Below are 20,139 nucleotides of genomic sequence, written 5' to 3'. Positions count from 1 at the left end.
TGTAACTCTCCAGGCAACAACATTGGCTCTGTAACTAGGTGCCATCCCTGGGTGCCCCCTCATAGCCATAATCCAGTCACAGCCAAATCTTGGAAAGAATATTCCCCATCTCCTGGGGTCTAATTTATTCAGCATTGTTCAGCTCCCATCAAAGTTCCTTTCTGGTCTCTCCTCAGGGTTAGGGTCTCACAATTCTCTCTTTCTCAGGACTTTGGCTTTAAGTTTTAGCCTCCCCAACCCATAGTTCATCCTTCAAGTCTAGGGTCTCATGGTTCTCTTTCATGGGACCATAACTTTAAGTCCTGGCCTCCATGGCCTGTAACTTCCCACTTAAGTTTAGGGGTTACACAGCCCTCCTTCCTGGGGCTACTAACCAGCAAACTTCTTCCCCCCCCCCATCAGTTCCTCCAGCAGCTGGCTTCAGCAGTTCCTCTTTGAAGAACTCTCTACTCTCCCTCAATCCTCTCCCTTATATCTCTAGGCTTGGCCTGAGTTAGTCACATAACCAAATTCATTTTCCCTCCTGAGGAGGTAAGTTAAGATTGTCACAGGTGCACTGCCCACCCCCCCTCCATCTTCCCTTAAGGGGCCAGACACTCTGTGGCAGACTCCTTTGTGGTATTACCACGTGATGAATACAAACAATTCCAGGAGCTCCTGGCCAGGGTGGCACACATGCTACACATGGAAACTGCCACCTCGGCTGGCAAGGCCACTGAGTCCCTCTTTAATTACCCTCCCCATCAGTCAGGGATGCCCTGGACCAGTAAATGACTCCTGGCTAATGCCTGCTACCTCTCCAGCTGTGCCCAAAATAGGAGATAGGAGATCAGGGTGGCTAAAGATTCAATTACTTTAAAAAAATAAAATAAAACAGATTTGTTGTTATTTAAATTATAATATGTTTTTCTTATTAAAAATAAATCTGCTTTAAGTGAAATCTGAATTTTATAAAAAATATGTTAAGGCCCACAATTATTATAATCTTGTAAAGCATTTAAATAAAAAAAAGTGCTGAATCCATGAGCCTCTATCAAACACTTGGAGTTAAAGGCTGCTTTTCTATATAGAGAAAGAACCAGGGGAAAAAATCCAACTTTTGAGGTCCAGCTTTATAAATATGGCACAATAGGTTGTGTGCTGTATTAACAGCTTGCTTCTGTGGGGAAACCAGGGGCTGTGCTACTGAGTTCAAGAGACTGTCAAAGTCATTACAGGCATTGGGACCTTGGCCTCTGACTCCAGGAGACACCATCGTGTATCATCAGGACCATCCACTGAGCTGACCTGAGTGGTCTCACATTCCTATGTGATAGCCTCTCTACCTGAGTTCTGATTGGCGCAGTTCTCAAATTATGAATATGTATTACTCCACCCACCATGGAAATTTACTCTCGAGCTCATGGAAAAACACTGACCTGCCCAGTAACTATCAACCCCTGCCTCTGGACAGTTCTGGTTACTTCATGTAAATGGCTTTGCTTTGTCTCCTTGTGTGTGTACACAGAAAGAGATACAAAGAAACAGAAATCCAGTAATTTCTCAACTGCCTCCCTCTCTGTCTCTAAACAATTCAAATACTGCAGTGCAAAAAGCATGTGGTTTACAGGAGTAGAAATCTTGGATTATTGTTAGTTGTTTTGTTTTTCTGGGGGTGAGGGTGGGGCAGGGAAGTTAGGTAACAAGGGAGAAGGAGCAGAGTGTGCAACAAGAAAGAAGCAACACTGGTGTCAAAGCAGGACACTGGGAAGAAGAGACAACATTCTTCAGAGTGCAGCCCCTAGTGTTGATTTCAACATGTGGGGACTGGAGGAAGAAAAACCTGCCCTGGCTGCAGGTCATAAAAAAAGAAAGATGCTATTTGGGAATATTTTCAGGAAACTCCTGTAACTCTGGGTAATAAAAGGAATATGTGGCAAATGTAAACAGTGCAACAGAGAGATGCAAGTTTGGGTTATTAGAATGAAACAACATTATGAAAAATGCTCTTCAGAAGGCAATGAGTGACGATGATGATGTGGACATGTCTGAAATATCTGGACCAACAGGTTAGTAAACTTATTTTTGCATCATTCTTGTGGCCTGCTAGCCATGTCTTACATGACCGTAAGTGATGACTTACATTATTCTCATAAATTTGTGCTTTGAGTGGATTGATTACTTACGAATTTCAAAATGGCTGTGTTCAAAATATAATTGGGATGTTTGTTGTGGGAGTATTTATCAGCTACATTTTTACTGTCACTGCTGGACTTCTGAAATGTTTTTTTTTTTTTAAGTGAGTGAGAGTGACTTTTTTTTTTTTTTTTACCATTTTGTTTCATGGTCCAGCTTTGACATCATCTACATGTCCACAATTTCAGAGTCATCTGCTGGTACCACAACTAGTGCTGCAACTAAACATATATCAGATAGTCTTTTTTTTTTATACAGGTTATTTACTTTCTTCATTATCCAATAAAATCATGGATGAGTTTGTAATCAGGACCAGCAAAACTCCATAGATGCAAAGATTGATTGGTTCATTTATGCAACACATTCTCCCTTTTGTCTTGTTCAGAACAAACATTTCATTGACATGGTTCAGTCATTATGATCAGGCTATCCTCCACCCCACAAGGCAGATATTGCTGGAAGGTTACTGAATTCAGTGTATGAGAAGGAAATTGAACAGTGTGCAAAAAACAGGGAAATTCATTAATCTGAGTCTTGATGGGTGGAGCAATGTACACAATGATTTAGTAATATGTGCTTGTGTGACAACTGATGTATTAGGAAATGCCCATATAGCAGAATAGAGAAGTAGAAGTAAAAGCTGTAACAAACTGAACAAAAATTCAAGTGTCAAGTGCGTAGCTTTGTCACAGATAATGCTGCAAGTGAGCAAAGGTTAGAAATCTGACAAAGATAATGAAGAGAATCTGAGATGTATAATGTACGAGTACAGCGTTCATATGATGCATCATTTAGCCAAAGCCTTAAGTACAACTCCAGAAAAAAAGGAAAATGCTGAAATTGAAAAATACTTCTACAACAGTCACGTTGCTTCAGCTTCACTGAAGAGAGCAGGAAGATCCCAACTAATTCTCCTGCAAGATGTACAATGGAATTCAGTAGCTCACTGTTTTGAGCTATTTATTAAGAACTGGCCTATTCTGATGACAATTTGTGAAGAAAATTGTAACAAAATAGATGGCACTATCATAGCTAAAGTAGTCAACATTGGATACAGAGAAATGTAGGAGATAGTCTCAATATACTGAAACCTATTTCCTTAACCTTGGACAAACTGAAGAAAGATTGCTGCTGTAGTGCTGATGCTGGTGAACTTTGGAGAGAACTTCTAGAGACACTGAAGAAAGAAATATCCAACAACAAAGTTAAATGGCAAGCAGTAAAGAAGTGGATGGATCAAGTACTTACTCCACCTCATTTTCTTGCCTATATTCTTAACCCAAAGTACCAGGGTACATGCCTAACTGCTGAAGAAGAAGATGCTGCTGTGACATGGGCATCTAATAATCACCCATCAATCATGCCAACCATAATAAGTTTCAGGGCTGGAGGTGAACCATTCAAGCAGTACATGTTTGCTGATGATGTTTCAAAAAGTCACAACACTGTGACTGAACGGGTGGAAGTCACTAGCTAAGCACCTGGAACCAGAGCTTGTTGAAATGCTAACTCAGCTTTTGACAGAAATAGCATCTTCCAAAGGCCCAGAAAAAAATATTTTCTTCATTTGGCTTAGTTCATTCAAAGCTGAGATATTGATTGCAGTTGAAAAAGCAGGAACACTTGTCTTTCTCTTCCAGTCTGAATAAAAATGATGGGCGAGGGGAGATCTACTAGTTTTAAAAGAGTAAAGGACAGTCTAAGTAACTTAGGAGACTGTTGTTTCATATTCAAGAGACTTAGGCGAGTAGGAACTTAAGCTCCAGTCACTTTTATTTAGGCACATTTGAAAATTTCCCCAGGCTGACCTGAAATAATCAGTTAAATTCACTGACTGCAGTTAATCTCTCTCATGTTCCTTTAGTAAATCATATAGTTGTAAATGTGAAACATGCTTTGATAAGCTAAATTTATGTTTCCAAAACATTTAAGGTTGTTTTGTTTATTAAAAATAAATTGGATATGCCATTTTGTGTGTTTAATTAAATTCCAGTGACAATCCTAATTCAGCTTGACACAAATCATGAGCAAAAAGCTAATCATCTAGTAAATGAGCAACATATCATTCACCATTTTTAACATACTAAAAGTGTACAATTAATAAGAATCTGAAAATATTAAGCTGTATAATTGCTTGAATAAATGTATATAGTTATATTGTACTCTCCTAGATAGCAAAAAGATGTACCAAATCCAGTGTAAAGTCTCTATTTAGTTGTAAATCAACATGTTTTAATAATTGTATCAACCAGTGAGAATGTACCTTTCTTTAGAAAATAACTGAAGTACAAATAGAAAAGTTGATTAAATCAATTATTTAAATTGAGACTTTCCACTAGGTGATTTTAATCATGTTAAAATCACTGATTTAAGTCTCTGATTTAAATCAATCCACCCTGCAGGAAATACCTAGTTCTTTTCTAGGATTTTGATTACTTATCTCAGAACCTGGTCACCAAAACCTTATTCATCTCAGCACCCATGGGATCAATGTGTTTGCATCCTTCTCCTACTGATAGAGAAGACTGAATATTACCTGCTTTGCTCAGGAAGGTCTAACCTTTGAGCTCCTCAGGCATGTCAGCTGTGAATTACCAGGTGATAATGGAAAGATTCCATTATATCGTGTGGTATATCTCACTTTGATTTTTGACCCTCTTCCAAGGATCAGAGCAGCCTGCAAAAAAATCTGGGCACCAAAGGCCGAACTGTAGCAAAATATGCCCTAGGAGAGGTCTATGATTCATCAGACACATGTGCTAAGGGTGTGGCCACCAGAGTGACTCTCCAAATGTATTCATGATTCTAGATGTCTGGCCTCCTTTCTGAGGCCCAATCAAGGATTGAGGAGCTACTATTCAGCTCCAAGACAATGATGCCCTCAACAAGATGAAGCCCACCAGACCACCAGGCTCATTCTCTCAGCCTATCCTAGTCTTCCACAGACAAAAGGGAAAAGATGATGTACCCAGTCTTCCGCTACCAGAGGCCATATGCATGGAGAGGACAGATCCCTCCAATGGAAGCCCCAGGCCCAGTTTCATTCAGAATATCTGGCCAAGAAACAGACCCAAGCAAGGCCATCATAACTCTAGCAGTGACCCTGCCTCATCAGCCTGCTGTCTACAGGTTCAACAAGATTGTAGAGAACCATGTGCCAGAAACCCATCTATCTGTGTCCCTTCCTCTTGGAGATCACCTCTCCCATGTCTTTGATGCCTTGTGTGTGATTACCACCGATCCAGGCATGTTAGACATTGTCTAAAACTGTTATAACAGCCAATTCCACAATAAGTCTCTTCTTAAATCCCCTTTCCCGCTTCAAGGATCATTCTCATGAGAAAGTGTTTCTACAGGAATCTCTTCTCACAAAAGAGGCAATACAGGAGATCCTGCAAAGATGCCTGGGGAAAGGTACTTTGCTGATTACCAGGAAGGTAGGTGGCCTTCATCCCATCTTAGCTCTTCAGGGACTAAACAAATACATAAAGATCTTCAAGTTCAGGATGCTGACCTTCAAATCACCACCCCTTCCCTCTCCCAAGGAGACCGGTATGTGACCCTGAACCTCAAGGATGTCTCCTACCACATACCCATCAGATACTCACACCACTGTTCTCAGAGGTTCTGTGGGGGAGAGACACACTGCCTGCCAGTACAAAGTGCTACTCCTCCGCGTGTCCACAACCCTGAGAGCTATTTTTTTTTTAAAAACATACAAGCATCTGGCTGTGGTAGCTGCACAGAAGTAGCTCCAGGAATTGTTGTGTCTCAGAGATCCATCCTCTTCTGAGGTACAATTCTTCCTCTATGGTCCTCTGGCTCCAAGGAGAGGAAAGTAGGTCACTGTAACACTTGGAAGGGTGCAGCTTCCTTCTCCCCTCATGCTAGGCCATTGAGTACAGGGTGGGTGAAGCCAAGACTCCCTTTCCTTGCACCTCTTCACTTGCCTAAAGAGGGGGATTATCCAGAGGCCAGGGGCTGCACCAGACCCCAGGATAGATCTTACTTATCTAAGCAAGGGGTGAAGTAGACCATACTCCCCCTTACTCACCTGCAGGGCTGGCTCTAACTTTTTTGCTGTCCTAGGCAAAAAAGAAGAGCGCCGCCCCGCCGTAACACACCCCCCCCCGAGCACCGCGCCGCCCAAACCCCCGCCCCCCCCGAAGCGCCGGGCCGGGCCGCCCAAACCCCCGCCCCGAATGCCGCGCCAGGCCGCCCAAACCCCCGCCCCCGAGCGCCGCGCCGGCCCGCCCAAACTCCCGCCCTCCCCCCCCAGCGCTGGGCCGGGCCGCCGAAGCCCCCCCCCCGCCCCCAGCGCCACGCCGCCACCGAAACACTCCCCGCGCTGCCCGGCCAAAACAAAACCCCTCGAGCGCCGCCCCGCCGAACAACAACAACAAAAAAACACCACAAGCGCCCCCCGCCACCCCAACATTGGCCGCCCCTTCTAAGGTGCCGCCCCAAGCACGTGCTTGGTCAGCTGGTGCCTGGAGCCAGCTCTGCTCACCTGCTCAGCCAAGTAAGACGAGAGCTAGATTCATTTTTTTTTTTTAAAAAGTCTTAATCATTTTTGATTCTCAGTATTCAATGGGTGCACCCTTGCTTCATTCACTGCCCATCATTCAACCTCTGCCACCTTACTCACACTGAGTACTCCCTCACTCCATGAACAGTCACTATAGCAAGGTTGCTGCCTCCAGAACACCCATTTGTGGCATAGGATGGCTCTGCAGCACCCCTTCCTCATTTGCCCCTCAGAGTTTTCCATCTCTCCTAGGGATTCATGTGGCTCAGCCCTCCAGCTGGGTCACTCTCAGAGTTCAATCCCCTTTCAGGGTATTCAAAGTCCAAAATAAACACCACCTTTGACAACAGCCCCAAGTTAACATAAACTAAAGGTATTCTGCCCCCTCCTGGGCTCAACTCATAGTTCTTCTCACTCTGACCAGAGTGCTGACCCTCCTGGCTCTTCCCTGCTGGCAGTCCAAATACAGCAGAAACCAAAGTTGTCTCACATCTCCCCTGGGACTCACACCCTATTTAAAGCAAGTCTCACTCTTTACCAAAGCAATGACTCCCAGTGGTTATCTCCCAGTGGCAACCTCCCCTCTTCTAGAGCCAGACTACAGCTCCCCTGGACTAGGAAAAGTCAACCACCACTTCCACCTTTCTCCCCAGCCTCTGAGCTAGATATTGTAAAGGCCTGATTGAGTCACATGACCCACCAGTCACATAGCCTTCATTTTCCCTACCTGAGGAGGAGAGCAAAATGTATCACAGGTGGGGCTGGATCTCTCCCCTTAAAGGGGCCGGCCACCCTGTGACTGTCCCACTGAAATCAGTGGGGCAGTGGGAGTACTTTAAGAGTAAGGTGCTACTCAGTGTAAGGGACAGAATCTGGCCCTTAGAAATCAACCTGTCACAATTTCAGGATAATTGCGCCTGTATTTCCCTTCTGAGATCCCTTGATTTCAGGCTCCCAGCTGCCACCTCCCGTGGGCAGAGACCCATATCTCTCTCCCTCCAGACTGGGATTTTAGACTTGCAGTCCCTCTGTACCTGACAATGATTTTCCCAGCAAGTCTGACCAGGGTTCAGCATCTGGCATTAATTCTTTCCCCAGGGGCTACAACAGTGAATATCAATTACCGACCAGACTTCACAAAGCAAAAAACATTTATTCTTAGGGCAAACGCATTACAGAGAAAACAAAAAATAATAAGAGTTCCTACAGGCCTCCTACTAATTATAGCAGAAGTCACCTATCTTCCACATGGGGAATCCGATAGGCTCTAGCCCAAGGGATGCTGACCTTTCTTTGGACAAAAAGTCCTGTCTATTTGCTTGCTCAGAAAAAAAGGCCCTGTGTCACTTTAAACTCAGCCATTTATACCAAAAATCCTTCTTTGTCATTTGGTCCCAGCTTGAACCAGCATATACAAACCACAAACCGAATCCCTGGCCCACAACGCCACCCCTGGGATGCCATTCTCAAGCGTGCCCCGCCCCATCCCCCACCGGCCTGACCTTGCACATGTGTGTACAAGGTCACACCAGTGGGGGCAGAGTGGCACACTTTTCCAAATGGTGTCTTCCTGTCATGCTGTCTGGAGAGGCTCACCACTGTGAGTGCCTACTTCAGGGCAGGCCATCAGAAAAAAACGGTTACTGACCTTCCATAACTCTTGTTCTTTGAAATGTGTTGCTCACGGCCATTCCAAAGTAGGTGTGTGCTCACCCTGAGAACAGCCGCCGGAAAGTTCTCTCTCAGAGGTATCCATCGGGTTAGCCCTGGAGTCGCGCACTCATAGTGCTGGTATAAAGGGGCCTGCCGCCCCACCACCCTCTCAGTTTGGTGTCTCACAGTACTGCCTGTGACTGTCTCTGGAACTTCAGCTCGTCCTTGCGTTTCTGGCAAGTATGTGCTCTTCTCTGCTTTACTATCCTGGAAAGTGTCCTTCTGCCAGAACGGTCCCGGAGACCCGAGCCCCTTACTTTGGAGCCACCTTATGCGGTCTGAGGCTCTGGCATGAGCTGGCACCTGGCCTGTCAGCATCACACCCCCATCTGATACCAGACCTAGGTGGGTTACTAGTGTGGCAAGTATTCAGTGCCCCACAGAGTCCTCCCTGCCAGCCCTTGGTGAGGAAGTCTGGTGTAATCAGATTAAAGCAGATTAAAACAGAATCAAACTTCCTTCCGAATGGGCTCCCAAATTCTTTAACTGAAGGGGCTCACAAGTGGTGTGACTGTCACCACCACCCTCAAAATACATGAGCAAATTTTAGGCCCCATGACTTTGATCGGAGCCACATTTAGTCTTCATCCATCCCTGAAGCTGTATGAGCCCTGTATGCAGCAATACTGTCTGATATAGTAGAACATGCGGACAGCAGCAGTTAAAGGAATATAGGTGGTTGCTGGGTATTAGAGCTCCAACAGGTGAGTGCCAGGGGCCCTATAGATGTGAGGGAGGGGATATTTCCCTTAAATCAGAGGTGGGCAAACTACAGCCCGTGGGCCACATCCGGCCCGCGGGACCCTCCTGCCCAGCCCCTGAGCTCCTGGCCCAGGAGACTAGCCCCCGGTCCCTCCCCTGCTGTTCCTCCTCCCCCGCAGCCTCAGCTCGCTCTGCCGCCGGCGCAATGCTCTGGGCAGCAGGGCTGCGAGCTCCTGGGGCAGCACAGCTGCAGAGCCCAGCCTGACCCGGTGCTCTGTGCTGCGCAGTAGTGACGGCATAGCTGGCTCCAGCCGGGCGGCGCGGCTGTAGTGCCACCAGCTACCAGTGCTCCAGGCAGTGTGGTAAGGGGGCAGGGAGTGGGGCGGTTGGATAGAGGGCAGGGGAGTTCGGGGTGGTGGTCGGGGGCGCGGGTGTGGATAGGGGTCGGGGCGGTCAGAGGGCGGGGAACAGGGGGGTTGAATGGGGGCGGGGTCCTGGGGGTGGCAGTTAGGAATGAGAGGAGGGGTTGGATGGGGCGGCAGGGGGCAGTCAGGGACAGGGAGAAGGGGTGGTTGGATGGGGCAGGGGTCTGGGGGGGCCGTCAGGAATGAGAGGGGGGGTTGGATGGGGTGGTGGGGGGCAGTCAGGGGCAGGGGTTCCAGGGGTGGTCAGGGGACAGGGAGCAGGGGGGGTTGGATGGGGCAGGAGTCCTGGGGGGGCGGATAGGGGATGGGGGCCGGGCCACGACCCCCTCCACTAATCGGCCCTCCATACAATTTCCGAAACCCAAACCCTCAGGCCAAAAAGTTTGCCGGCCCCTGCCCTAGATACACCGGAGAAACAATCAGGCCTGCCATCCTCCTCTAAAGATTTGGACCACTTCCTGTTTGGAATCATTCTACTACTTGTAGTTGAGGTAAATCTTTTTACCATAAGTGTTGTAATATGACTTCCAGCTTCCGAGTGAATAGCTCTTTTGCAACTACTTCAAGGTTAACTGACTTTAGCTCAAGAAGCTTGTTAGATGTTGGCACTAAGCTTTTTACCTTTCTGCTCCCAAGGGTAAGTGAGACGTGATGTTTTAGCTGAATCCTTAATCCACCAGAGCACAAACTGATATAGCAAAGAGGATTGTCAAAAGAACCTCTAGTGAATTGCAGCTGAGATTTTCAAAAGCATCTAGTGATTTGGGGTTTCTCAAATTTTGGGTGCCCAGCTAGAAACACCTTTAAAAGGGTCTGATTTTCAGAAAGTATTGAGTACTCACCCTCTGAAAAAGCCAGTCCCTTTGGGTACCCTAAATAGAACATCCAAAAATTAAAGCACCCCAAATCCCTAGTTACTTTTGAAATTTTTGCCTCTGATCCTTTATTAATTTTAGCTGGAGTCCCATAGTGAGTTACAAAGTGTGATTCACAATCTGCTACTTGATGTGCTTTGCAACAATTCAATTTTTTAAAAATGTGTAGTAGTCCACAATAAGAGGTAATCTTTTCTATTGACTTCAAATGGATCTGAACCAAACATGAGCAAGGGCAATCAGGAATCTCACATGGTTTCAACGGTTCTTTTGCAGTTTGCTTTCTCCACTCTTGGATCTTCTCTTCCATGGCAGTATTCGTAACAGACCAGAATAGGACATCTCTGGCTCTGTCCTTACACTTCTTACTAGCCAGATGGGGAAAGTGGACTATGCTTTCAATTTCTGACCTCATGCTGTGTGGTATTCGAGCACAATCCCCACTAAACCATGTTATCCATTCTAATGGGACCAGAGCACAAGGTGTTGTGACTGAAGGCTTTCCTGGCTTTCAGAAGCTTAAGTTTAGCCATTCTCCATCTTCTGGAAGGGCACCAGGCAGCGCTGGGCAATTTTAACTATGTTGAAGAAGTTTTGGGACATTTGATAGATAAAGAGGATCAGTTGACTTGTGATAAACAGCAGGGATTTTAATTCCCCTACATCTCCAATTCTAACCTGGATGCAAAGAGTTAACTCTCCCTAGCCATTTCTAACCATCTGAAACATCAAGCTTAGTGATAAGAGCAGGGCCGGCTCCAGGCACCAGCTTACCAAGCAGGTGCTTGGGGCGGCCACTTCGGAGGGGGGCGGCACGTCCAGCTGTTCGGCGGCAATTTGGCGGACGGTCCCTCACTCCTGCTCCGAGCGAAGGACCTCCCACCGAATTGCCGCTGCAGATCTCGATCACGGCTTTTTGTTTTGTTTTGTTTTGTTTGGCTGCTTGGGGCGGCCAAAACACCTGGAGCCGGCCCTGGATAAGAGGTAGGGACCTTCAGAAGCCCTTCTTTTCTGGGAAGCATAAGCACTGTTTCCGGTGTCTCCTTCTGCTGCTTCAGCTGGACATTACTGTCCATAGGAAGCAGACATTAGCCAACACAGCCAGTGTGGTTATTCTGAAAGAATTAAGGGATGAGGGCTCATTTGTTCCTCTGACAAAACCAGTCAGGCTGGTTGTAGGTAGTTAGTCAGGACTACACGCCCATTAATAACAGAGCAGCTTGTTATGTGCGTTCCAAATGCACAGAAAATAAGACGTTCACTTGACATTTATGATATTACATTATACTACTATCACTACAGAGTATTATATTGTTGCTTTCACAGTTTATTATGAAATTGATGTACAGTGACCTGAGCACCTTGGCAGGCCAGGTCAGGTACTTTATATATACAGTGATTATTTATCTCGTAGCAGGAGGAGGCTATTCCTCACACAAGGAATTCAGGAAAATGTGGCAAGGTTCGCAGGAACTAGGTTGTTCTAAGAGTTTCATGCACTGGGCATTCTGCCACTGGGGAATTTAGTGCTGGACTGATAGCCTTGAGAACTGAAGTCCTATCAACAGAATAAATATTAGTATAGGCTTCCTACATGCCACTGTGCTAACCTGCTTTAATCCAGCCCAGAACAGCCATGTTTAGGGAGACGAAAAAGAGTTCAATGTCCATGCCCTATTAAACAATTGGCTTCTCTGCAAAGACAGTCAGCAAAGCGCTATTTGTGGTAGTGATTTTATGAGACTGGCATCTGTCCATTAGAAACTCGACTGAGTCTTCCAATTCATTTCACATGGGAGCCACCAAATTGCTGTCTGATATAAATCATTTTAAGCCATTACTGACCTGGAGGCGACCTGAGACTTTGTATCCCATTATGAATCTCCCAGGATATCTATTCTCTGTGTATATTTGATTTTGATTTGTGGCTTTGCCAAATAGATCAAAAGGTAGAAGCGTTATTGAACAAACAGACGAAATCCTTTTTCTTTTCCTTACACCTCCTCATCAGCATAGCTCTTACACAGGAATAAACTGTTGTGCGGAGGGACACAGAAAATATACTGCAGTATGGATTGTGGATTACTCTCTCTAATACACTGATTTGGGGGAGATTTGCACAACTTTCCAAATGCTGACAGAGGAAATATAGAGGCTCTCCAATGCCATTTACATCCCTCCCTTCTAATAACATGCAGCTCTGAAATGCTGTAAGCAAGACTTACTCATTTCACTGGAAATAAGTTTTCATTTTTGCTGTAATCACTAACTATATCCCATTGGGATCTGGGAGCATGACTACACCAGTTTAAGTCTGTCTTATATCAATGACTGGCTTGGCATTCATACTTTCCACACAACAACTCAAAACATACAAACACTAAAAGCAGCCCAAGAGCATGATATTGAGCCAAATGGCAAAGGATTCCCTTGCCAAAGCTGAACAAAAGTCCCCAAGGGAGGACAGCACAATAGCCAGATGTGGCAGTGGAGCCCAGACCTCCCATAATTAAATAAACACAGAACAATTCCCTCCCTCCCTTATCTCCAAAAGCAGATAAAGACTGTACGGTACCTCCAGAAAATGATCTGACCCAGGGAAGCCATGGTAATGGGATTGGTTCAGACAGGCGAAGCGTAGGGTGCATAACAATTCAATGCAGTATTCAGTGCAGCCTCTTTCCCTTTGAAATACATTTGTCTAAGTTCCAACTACTCTGCTTAAATAGCTGAACTCAGGTAAGGAGTGGTGACTCCAGGTGGGGAAAGTTGAGGTATGAGGAAGCCAACAGGACATGATCAGGCTTCCCATCATACACAAGGCATGGCTTTTTCAGTATTATAGGACAGTAGCCTTGACTCCTATGTTACGGTTGCCTAACATGTCCCATTATAAAAACATTTCCAACTTTTTTTTTTGAGGAATTCTTAGAGCCTCCAAAATTTGCAGCAGGGATGTGAAAATTGGAAGGGGTATAGTCCTTAGGTCAGAGAGGGGTCTTTTGCTGGTCCCATGCAAATCCATTCAGATATGGCCAAGTTAGAAAATGGCAAAAATCACCATTAGGGGTCTGTATTATACTCAGTAGAGTTTGCTAGAGGCTTGCTGCTAAAATCAACAGACCTTCAATCTACACTGAGCATGCTCCTCATCCCCACTGAGCCTCCTCACAGACCCCATCTGAACTGGGCATGCTCCCCAGCATCTCCCGATACCATGCTTAGTACCAAAGTAGTCATGTGGAGCCATAGGCTCTATCACAGTAGAGGGTAGTGCATGTTCCCTCTCTGACACCCAACTTTTTTCCTCCCTGGTGATTCTCCCAACTCTGCCCACCCTACATCTGGGGACTTAAAATGCAACAGCCATTTCTTCTTCCCCTAAAACATGCATTCTTATTGCTGCTTTTCTCCATTTAATGCCCCTGGACCAAACCATTTCCTGTTTCCCATCCCCTCCCCATCCTGGCTACTGGTGCCAGGTCTGCTATGCTGCAGCCTGCAGAGCCTGCAAAGGCTAGCAGGAAGCACAGACCCTGCAGCACTTTCTCTTCCTGCTCTGACATGGAGGGGCGGCTCTAAGAGGCAAAGGGGGAGAGAGGAGAACAGAGAGAAGACCTGTGGGGAGAGCAGAGGAGTGCAAGCTGCTTGTGTGAGATAGGAGAGCCTGAATTTGTGTGGGGGACTCTGTGCCCTGTCCCTTGTGTGTGGATTGGGGTGAGGGAGCCTGTGTGAGTTTGGATTTGGGGGAAGCCTGCAAATGCCTGCAAAATGAGGATAACAACACTTATTCCTATGCTGCTCTGGGCTGATGTGATGATAAATTAGTTAATGTCTGTACAGGGCTTTCCTGTGCTGTGGTAGGGAACTGGGAACATTCCAATACCTTGCCCATCCTAACAAAAATTGCCATTTTCTTTGTGCCAACCACTGCTCCAAATCGGGACTCCTATTCATACAGTCCCCCATGACACATGATCCTTAGGGCAGCACCACTGATCCAGGGAGTACTTGCTGCTGCTTGGCAGAGATCACACTGGACACAAAGGCACTAGAGACAAAGGCACAAAGATGAATGTCAGGGACTCCTCGGGGTAGGGGGCTAAAGGGGTCAGAGTTAAGGATATGTGCTTGTGTTCTATGTGCAGCAATACCTTAACTGTGCATTTCCTGGTGTGCAGAAGTTTGTAGTTTGTTTTTCAGGCCATGGTACAGCTTCTAAAACACTCCATTTATGCAGCTATTAGGAGTTCCCCATTAGGGAAGCCACTGAGAGAACGTGCCCAGCTGTGGTGCAGGAAGCAGGACAGGTCAGAGGGGATGAAGGCCATGGGAGAGCAAGGATTGGCTTGGAAAAGACTATGGCTGCCATCCAGTGGTCTCATTTTCAGAGGTGCTAAGCATCTGCTGTTCCCATTGACTTCAATGGCTCACCCCCTCTCCAAATCCAGCCACTCATTTAGGTGCCACTGTAGAATCATAGAATATGAGGGTTGGAAGGGACCTCAGGAGATCATCTAGTCCAACCCCCTGCTGAAAGCAGGACCAATCCCCTGACAGAGTTTTGCCCCAGATCCCTAAATGGCCCCCTCAAGGATTGAGCTTACAACCCTAGGTTTAGCAGGCCAATGCTCAAACCACTGAGCTATCCCTCCCCCCCTAGATTTGAGGTCCTAGCTTTAGATCCCCAGGTTTGAACATTCTGATTACTTGAATGCTATAAGACTTGTCCAAAATCTGTGGTAGGGCTGTGAGCAGAACCTGATTCTCCCGGTGGCCAGTCCTTTGCTCTAAACTTCTTCCTATAGTAGCTTAATGAAAACATAGGGTATACATGCTTTCTTACCAATACAATTACTATGGCTGTCTGATCATTATGATTATTTAAAATTATAAAGTGTTTCTTTCCTATACGGCCACTGTCTCATACGTTATTTTTTTTGTTTTAAAATGGATATTATATTTATTTGGTAGTTTTCCATTGATGAAAAATGGGTGTGATTCTAACAATCAGGATTTCAGTGGAAGCAAATAACTTGAGGTTGATGTGACCCAGTGTGAAATGAACCTAAAGAAACATCCTGTTGCTCTCACCGACAACTGAATGAAAGTTGCCACTTGACCAAGCATGTAGACCAGGTTTGTCATTTCAGAGCTAATTAAACAATTGGGGAAGGAGAGGGGAGCAGTGGTCAGGATTACAGCACCCATTACATCACTTCACAAAGCCAGACTCTTCAATGAGCAGGTTACAGTCCACTTCCCAAACACAGTGGAATGCCTCCTACGCTCTGCTATCAGGGGTTCTCACTCTTTATATAGAACTATTAGTTACAGAACCCCTATGAGTTATCAGTGAAACACAGGAGAGTTCTTCATCTCTGTGGCAAGGCTTTACCATGTCTCAGGGCCAATGACTTTCTCCTGAGATGCTGAAGGAGTAATGTGAGAGGTAGGAGGAGAACCAGAAGAGGATGTAGTCATGAAAAGCCAAGAGATGGGAGGATTTCAAGATGTGATCAGCAGTGTCCAGGGCATCCGATAGGTCAAGGAGGAGGAGGATGGAGAACTGGCCCTGAAGTTTGGCCAGGAAGAGGTTGTTAGAAATATTGGAGGTTGTTGGAGACCTCTGCATCTCCTCCTCGGCTCCCAGCCTTATCTCCCCAGGCCTTGGGTGTGTGTGGAGAGAGACTCTGCTGACACCCCTGGCCTATGGGTAAAGAGAATCCCAGCTGCTCCTCTCCCCAGACCTGTAAGGGGTGCGTGAAGAGACTCCCTGGTGATTCCACCCCGCCTCGACCTCAGCCAGCACCAGAAGGCAGGGAGGGAGGCAGTGAGAGTCCTGACCTTGGGGAGCCAAGGGAAACCTGGGATCTCAACAAAGAAAGGAGTGGAGCTGGCTGTGTACTGCTAGAAGTTATTCAGGAACATTTACTCAAAACCTCACAAAGGCCTCCCAGGTTTGGCCCCAATCCTCATATTTGCCGCCTTCTATTTGCTTTTCATAAACTTTTGCGCTAGTGAAATTTTGTCAGCAAGAATGTTTGCAGAAAGGGAAACTGTCATGACTGTCTGTGTGAATGTGTATCCACTGGAGCATTTGCTTCTGCGGTATCACACAGCCATTTTGAAATCTCTTAGTGGGCTTGGGAGTCATTCACTCAGGAACAGAACAAAGCCATCCAGCCAAAGCCATGGCCAACCATGCAGCCCAAATGGCTAATTAGGAACAATGACCACTTGAAGCAATAGCAGTGGCAAAGAGTTTGTGAACAACCTGTTGGCTGAAGTATGTTTGCAGAAAACGTGTATTTGTCGAACCATTTGAACAATGCATGCCAGTTGAAGTCTGTTGGCAAATAATTTGTGAACAGAAAAAGGGACTACGTTCATTAAATAAATGTACGGCACATAGGGCTGCTCATGAATAGAAGCACTATCCACCCTGCCGGGGTATCCAGGCAGAACAACTCCTCGTAGTCACTGGCATTGAATGCAGCCAAGTCTGAAAGAATTGGCATGGGCACTTGACCCTGATAGCAGCTCATCCACCAGTGCTAGCAGTGCATTGCAATCCCTGTACCACAACCAGCTCTAAACCCAAACTCACTGTAGATCCTGAGGTTTATACACAGGATTCAAGGCACCCACAAACAGTGCCTTGAAGAGCATCAGTGACAGGTGTATGCACTACATCAAATAAAAGAAAATACGTTGTCCGTCTGCAAGGACTTTGTTTTTGTTATCTGCATTAATTTAAGCTCAAACAGAAGTGAAGTCTCCAGATGAGAGCCCAGTGTGCAGGTGTCTCCTCTGTAACAAGGTGGGGACAAAGTGTCACACAGGATGATTACAAATGTAAAGATATAGTACACAGAAAATAAAAGGCCTCACGGTTTCCTGGCTACATGCATCACAGGGAGAGGTTATCCTTTGTAGGGCAGGGTACTTACTTCGGTAGGGAGACAAACGGATAGCTTTTAGTTTGGGTAAAGAAGGTGCTCGCGCCCAACCTTCGCTCACAGATGTCAGAGGCAGCAACTTGCAGATTAAGACAACCTGAGTAGCCTGGTTCCCGGAGCTGACCCTTTGGCTCACCTGGTAGAGGAAGTGCCTTGTTTAATAGCCCCCTTTTTGGATGAATAATGGAGAGCTATAAACAGTTTCTGAAGAGGGATCCCATCCCATTATCCTTAGTTGGGAGAATGGTGGCTCCAAAATTTGCTTTGTAGGAGGAAAGAAGGAAAAAATAAAGGAGAATCTTCAAGGCTCAGGGTAACACTGACAGACCGGTTGTCAGTGGGCAGGATCAAACCTCAGACCCCTGGAGCTTAGTGCATGAGCCTCTACAGCATGAGCTAAAAGCCAACTGGCTGTTAGCTAAGGCTGTAGAGCAGACTCATTTTATCTCTCTCTCTCTAAGTGGTCTCGGTGCCACTAGATAGGACAGAACACCACACCCAGGAGATGTGTGGGTTACATACTTCCCCTAGCTGAGAAAGCACATCCTGAGCTTCAGAGACTTCCCAGTTGAAATCCGGGACGAGCCCCCACTTATAACACTGACAGACCCCAGTCGTCAGCGGGTGGGATTGAACCTAGGGCCTCTGGAGCTTAGTGCATGAGCCTCTACCGGATGAGCTAAAAGCCACCTGGCTAGTTAGGTAAGGCTGCAGAGCAAACTCATTTTTTCTCTCTCTTTAAGTGGTCTCGGTGCCACTAGATAGGACAGCAGGTGTGTGGGTTACACAGGCACCACAAATGTCTAGCAATGCCTAGGTATTTATTATTTAATATTTATATTCTGGCTATCAATAATAAACAAGAACATTATTATTATTGTTGTTGTTGTTGTTGTTGAAACCAATGCATTGTCCCAGTTTCAATATACCTGACTGGCTGATCTCCACCCATGCTCCATCACCCCCCTTCTCAATCCCTAATAGTATGTGCTCCAGCACAGCACTGCCACATAAGGCTGCTGTGTGCAATGAGCCTAGGATGCATCCAACCCTGAGTGTGACAGATTGTGTGGGTCATGGGGTGGAACATGCCCACTTCCAAGGGTACAACAACTCAATGGCTAGGCCCAGCAGAAGCACAGATGGCCATTTTTGGATTTACTGGAGTAGGAGGGGAATGAGCAGTTGGTCACAAAAAGCTGGATTACTAAAGAAAGGTTGCAATTAGCCCTGGTCTTTCAGCTAATTAAAAAAAATAATTAACAGACAAAACTGATAACTCAGTTAAAGTTGCTAAATAATGAGAATGTTAAAATGTAGTTATTGATTCCTATGGACACTAGCTAAGCCTAAGCAATGAAACCTATCATGGTGAATAGTTAAGAAAAGTAGATAAAAGTCAAATACACTCACAGCTCCGCCTCACATGTGTAAGTGGTAATGACTTTCTGTCCCTGCCAACTCGGGCTGCATTTGAACCAATAACCTACAAAAAAAGGTTACACCTGCTGTTCTATATCACTCAGGCTAATTCCCCCAGCTGTCTGTGGGCAGAGTGTTTGAGACCCCTTCATGTATGGAAAACGCTGTAACTTCTAATGAGACTCTGCCAGTGAAGAATAGCAGAATAGTAGCATGAAGGTGCCAGCTACTTGGTTTTAGCTTCCCACAATGTGCAAGGTGCTCCCAGTTCACCCTCATGAATGCAAGCAACAGGTGGCTGCACTTCTGCATCTCATCTCACTGCCAGCAGCACAGTGTCCCCTACTGTTACACTGGGAACTTGGTTCTGTACTGACTCAGGTGAAAGGACATGCCAACATAGAATCATAGAAGATTAGGGTTGGAAGAGACCTCAGGAGGTCAGCTAGTCCAACCCCCTGCTCAAAGCAGGACCAGCCCCAACTAAATCATCCCAACCAGGGCTTTGTCAAGCCAGGCCTTAAAAACATCTAAGGATGGAGATTCCACCACCTCCCTAGGCAACCCATTCCAGTGCTTCACCACCCTCCTAGTGAAATAGTTTTTCCTAATATCCAACCTAGACCTCCCCCACTGCAATTTGAGACCATTGCTCCTTGTTCTGTCATCTGCCACCATTGAGAACAGCCGAGCTCCATCCTCTTTGGAACCCCCCCTTCAGGTAGTTGAAGGCTGCTATCAAATCCCCCCTCACTCTTCTCTTCTGCAGACTAAACAAGCCCAGTTCCCTCAGCCTCTCCTCATAAGTCATGTGCCCCAGCCCCCTAATCATTTTTGTTGCCCTCCACTGGACTCTCTCCAGTTTGTCCACATCCTTTCTGGGGCCCAAACTGGACGCAATACTCCAGATGTGGCCTCACCAGTGCCGAACAGAGGGGAATAATCACTTCCCTTGATCAGCTGGCAATGCTCCTACTAATGCAGCCCAATATGCCATTAGCCTTCTTGGCAACAAGAGCACACTGTTGACTCATATCCAGCTTCTTGTCCACTGTAATCCCCAGGTTCTTTTCTGTAGAACTGCTGCTTAGCCAGTCGGTCCCCAGCCTGTAGCAGTGCATGGGATTCTTCCGTCCTAAGTGCAGGACTCTGCACTTGTCCTTGTTGAACCTCCATCTGATTTCTTTTGGCCCAATCCTTCAACTTGTCTAGCTCACTCTGGACCCTATCCCTACCCTCCAGCATATCTACCTTTCCCCCCAGCTTAGTGTCATCCGTGAACTTGCTGAGGGTGCAATTCATCTCATCATCCAGATCATTAATGAAGATGTTGAACA

Source organism: Emys orbicularis, chromosome 1 (genome assembly GCF_028017835.1).
Source record: "Emys orbicularis isolate rEmyOrb1 chromosome 1, rEmyOrb1.hap1, whole genome shotgun sequence".
Lineage (NCBI taxonomy): Eukaryota > Metazoa > Chordata > Testudines > Emydidae > Emys > Emys orbicularis.
Note: the sequence above shows the minus strand (reverse complement) of the source record.